This window comes from Seriola dumerili, unplaced genomic scaffold (assembly GCF_002260705.1).
Source record: "Seriola dumerili isolate Sdu_G_001 unplaced genomic scaffold, Sdu_1.0 BDQW01000155.1, whole genome shotgun sequence".
Classification (NCBI taxonomy): Eukaryota; Metazoa; Chordata; class Actinopteri; order Carangiformes; family Carangidae; genus Seriola; species Seriola dumerili.
Genome location: NW_019174410.1, coordinates 1559617 through 1564494, shown reverse-complemented (window position 1 = coordinate 1564494; position 4878 = coordinate 1559617). Strand labels below are relative to the sequence as shown.

The 4878-nt window shown below is 45.4% G+C and overlaps 1 protein-coding gene across 8 annotated transcripts in view; it reads right to left on the bottom strand.

The window, feature by feature from the left end:
- Window positions 1-4878, bottom strand: part of fryl (FRY like transcription coactivator) — a 69308-nt gene that overhangs the window by 11821 nt on the left and 52609 nt on the right. The window lies entirely within an intron of this gene.

Genomic DNA, 4878 nt, shown 5'->3' with positions numbered 1-4878 from the left:
CAGGACGCAGGAGCAAACACCCTGGACGTAGCCGACCGGCTCGGCGGAGCCACGGAAAACCTGCGCGCGACGCGGAGCTTATCGTCACTGGGTGGGGAGGGGGCCAGGGGGGACACATCCCCCCCGTTGGACCTTCGAATTGATGGCCACCGTGTTCTGGATCGCCGCATCGTTGCTGGAGTCGCGACTACGCAGTTCGAGTACCTGGCTGGCGCATGCGGCTGCTGAACAAGCTGCTGGCGCAGCTGCCTCTGGATCGCCCGCGACAGCAGAGACGTCTGGAGAAGTGTCCGGCCAAGCTTGAATGGTACAGCTTCCGCTGGCTTCCTGCAGCTCTTTCCTGAAGGCTTCACCTCCGCTTCGACTCTAGGAGCCTCACCATCCACACTTGCTCAGCGCAAACCATCAGTGGTCTCCAGGACATCACGCTGGTAGACCCTTCCACAAGTGGCAGGTGAGGCGTGCAGGACCGAGAGAGTCCCTGCTGACTCCCGCATTGACTGTTGTTATGTTTTTTGTATTTAAAATATCAATGTTAATCAATAAAAATAAAATTGTAGTGCTGATAACTAATGTTGTTTGTGAGTCAGGAAGCTAAATTGAAATTTGAAATTGAGAACACCGTATTATTAAACCCTGACACCGTCGTTTTCTTCTTTACATTTAGTGCAGTTTCTGTCACGTTGACTTTACCTTTAACTTTGATGATATCTTTGCTTCATAGGATTCATGTCTAAGTAGTGACGCCTGTACGTTGTCGTGTCTGCAGGTTTTCCTTTGAATATCCTGTGCCTCCTACCCAACACCTCATCAGCACTTTGACAGCCCTACTCCTTTCTGCAAAGGAGACGGCTGATAAAATAGCCAAGGTGTGCCAGGAGACGAGAAGTGGCCAACGCCTGCAACCTGGCCCACATGATTGAGCCTCTACAGCACACAACAGCTACTCCGTACGGACTGCACCAACTGGATCCAACGGTGGACCTGTTCGCTACCCTCCACGATGCCTTTGCTGAGAAAACCTTGAAAGCCTGGTCACGTACCCGTGGCTGAGGTATGCAACACGAGATCGAAACTGTCGCTGTTAGTCACATATTGTAAGATCAAACCGGTAATGTGTCCATCTTCTGTCTCTCAGTTGCTGCTAAGGCCTTCCCAGGCATGCAGCAGTCCTGCTGCAGATTCAATCTTACAGCCTGCTGGAGTCATATTGAACCTATCAGCAGCCCCCGGTCAACAGTTCAACCTGGAGATTCATGAAGATTCATCGGCAAAATATGTTCAGGTGAGAATTTCACGCACCTTCTAGTTTAAATATCTCACTTCGTGACTTACGCTGTGCAAGTTATACCTGATAATATTATCAGGTATTTTTTTTCTTATTTGCTCATAAATTAATGCAGTAGAGAAAATTACTTTTGTAGAAAAATATATGTATAAATACATCCTCATAACCACCACTTGTCTGCAAATATGTGTTATAAATAGTTTGGTGAGACCAAGTACAAAACTGATCGGACCAGTGGAACTTTAATTTCCCTGGAGACGTTACCACATGTGGTCTTGCTTTAAGAGACGAGTTGTTGTTTAATACCACCGTGGTATGTTCTCTAACATGAAGCTCCATGAGATAAACAAGCTAAGAAAAACTTTCATGAGGCTGTTTTTAAGTTATAATTTCCGTGCACCAATGAAATTACTGACATGATCACACCTCGTCCTTTCGTCCCTGCAGGACATTGTGTTTTTATCCACTATGAGGTTGTTTTCTAGTAAAAAAAACACAGGATGCGAACTAAATAGACAGGCTCGCTCATAAAATTACTTATCATGGGTTCCTGGTGTGTTTGTTGCCCGTGCAAGACTTTTCTGTTTCAGCTGCTCAGTGTTTGTATATTAGCTAACACCAATAAAAATTATTATAAGGGAATGATTGAATTTTCTTTTTAGCTGTAAGTGTTGTTAATATAGGGCCCCTATAATTAATACATTATGCGATAAGAAGAGTTATGTTAATTTTTGCTGCTGGGCCAGTGAGAGTTTACGAGGAGCCAGTAAACACGGATCTACTTTTGGTCAGTTTCCATGTTTGGTTGGACTCTGCGGGGCGCAGCCTATTTTCATATACAGCCTGATGTATGTTGACCACTCTTCACTGGATGAATTCTGGTCTATAAATAGCGCAGCAACAATTGAGAATTAAGACAGAATAACGTATCTGAGGGTCATTGTTAAGAGGTCTACTTTATTGCAGCCACAGCTCTTTATGGAAGCTTTTTACCCAGGGCTCTGTATGCTTTTCACTTCACTCTCAGCTGCTTCTCACTGCTGTTAATATCATTATTGCTCAGGCCGACTCTGCACTTGGTTTACTAACCAGAGCCGCCTTGTGTAGAACGCATTGTATTTGTGCGTAAACAGTATTCCAGCACATGTGCACTGGTGTGCACCGCGAGTTGTATTCGTTGGCTCGTCCTTTCACATGAGCGCAGGCATAGCTGATAGCCACACGAGTCGTAGCTGCTGTGTGTGGGGGTTTATTTGGTTTTCTGAGGCAAATTTCACATTATGCATTCTAGAGAAACATCCTACGCAGCCTGATATCTCACAGTGGGATCATTATGTTTCTGTGTTCTGTGTTTCACAGAGCCCACACTGGAAGGAGGCCCAAAACATTCTGAAGCTGGTGGTGTCTCGCTCGGCCAGCCCCTCGTCGTTCCAGATGACGTGGCAGCGCTCCCTACAGAACAGAGTCCTGCGGCTCTCCCAGAAATCGCCTTTACGCGCATATTCAACAACTCTTCCAAAGAGCTGCCCGGCAAGACTCTAGACTTCCACTTTGACATCTCGGAGGTCTGTGGTGCCGCTGTATCTGCTCGCGCTTACTGGTTTCACTTTGAGGGGTGTTCTTTGTAGTCTTCATTGCTAACTGGTGTTATTCGATTTCATAGAACGCCGATCATGAGGGCATAATATACGGTGACCAGCGTACTGCAGCGGGCCGGAACGGAAAGCCGCAGGTGATTGCTGTAACCGCGGAGTACCTCCTCCGCACGTCGTCCGGCTCCAACTCCAACGGTCTGGTGCCAGTGAGGCTGGAAGAGACCTTCAACTCTCCAGGTACCTTGCTCAAACAGACACAAGGCACCCACACTGTGCACTAACTCAAAACCAGCGGGTGGAGCAAGGCACCGTTCAAGGTGAAGCTTCAACCAGATCCATCCATCTTCATTAGATCTGATATGTGCTCAGAATCACCATACAGCCAACAAAACTATTTTATCTTCACAGAACTCAACGGATCTCAAACAAACTGCTGAACAAACTTCACTATTCTACCTGCAGCTTTGTATTTTGAACCCACTGTACAAAAACACACTGATTTTAATAACCCTACATTGTCAGCAATTACTTCACTGTGGTACAATATTCTCACAGAAACAGGAATATAAATCTAATAATATTAAATAGTTTCTGTTTCTATCACGGACCACACATGGAAGTGGTTTGACAAGTGAACTTGTATTAATTTGATCCAGTTAAACAAACGTCCATAAAACAAAGCAAATAGTTTAATAATGTTGAAGGCATTGTGTTTATTTCACTCTTACTCTCTCACTCCGTGTTGCTGTGGTGGCGTTGGACTCTGAAGAGGCTGTGCACAAACTACAGTGTGCGTCATAATTTGGTACAGAAAGTACAACAAGTTTCTCCGTTTGTTCTTTTTCCAGAGACGAACCAGAAGAGAGGCTGATGAACGTCCTGTCGTTATGTGGCCCAGAGTCTGGCATTCCAAAAACCCATCTGTAAGACTCCCTCTCCTACTCTAAAGCCTCAGACAGGTCTCTGTAAATTCACTGTTAAGAATACCGCTGCTGCTATCTTTTCTTTGTGTTGTTGTGTTAATTGTGATTGATTTTTGTTTGAATAGTGGCGTTTTTTATTTATTTATTTCTTATTATTATTTTATGGAACATACAACACGATTGTATTTTCCTCTCTGACACTCAAAGACTTTCTCCTCCGTCCCTGTGCAGGTGGTGTTCTCATCCAGCGAGGACCTGGACTCTGCGGACCAGCAGACCAGCCTCATACCCACAGTGGAGGAGGTGGTCAGAGAGGAGGAGGTGCAGGGGGAGGATACAGGCAGTGAGCAGCAGTTTGGTGTCTTCAAGGACTTTGACTTCTTAGATGTGGAGTTGGAGGATGCTGAGGTGAGAATTTACACGCACACGACGGAGCTTCTGTGCAAGTCCGGAAAGTAAGAAGATGTGTAAAAAAAAACCTGTAGTTTTTAGATTTTGATTAAAAGATAATATGTTGAGGGTGGGTAGTAAAAAGTATTTCCATACATCATCTTTAAAATATTACAGTTTCAAATCACTCCGCTCAGTTCTGTCACTCTTTTTTGTCACTACTCTCGACCACACGTGATATTTTGTTCCAGTTTAACAACATTAATGTCTTGTTTGTCCCACTTGTTTTGTCCTGACTTGCTGTAGAAGGAACATGTCTGTTGTTCTAACCGTCTTAAGTCTACTAACACACGTATTCCTTCTCTTCTCTTGCCACAAGGAGCTGCAGGTAAAGTGTGAGGGTCGGAGAGCTTGTCAGAGAGGCTGCTCTCTGCTGGGCCTGCTGTCTCTGTGTGTCGTCACTAAATGAAGTGCTGTAGTGCTCCTTGATTTGAAATCACTGCTACTCTGTTGTTTTACTTTTATAGCTGTAGAACATTGCATCACATGCCATCCTAAAAGAATAAGAAGCAAGCATCTAGCCCCCGTCCACACTGGCAGCAGGTCCAGCTCAGTACGCGCACACACACACACGCACACCATGCCAGCGGGCTGTGTGAGGAGCATGGTGGGTTGGGTGGGA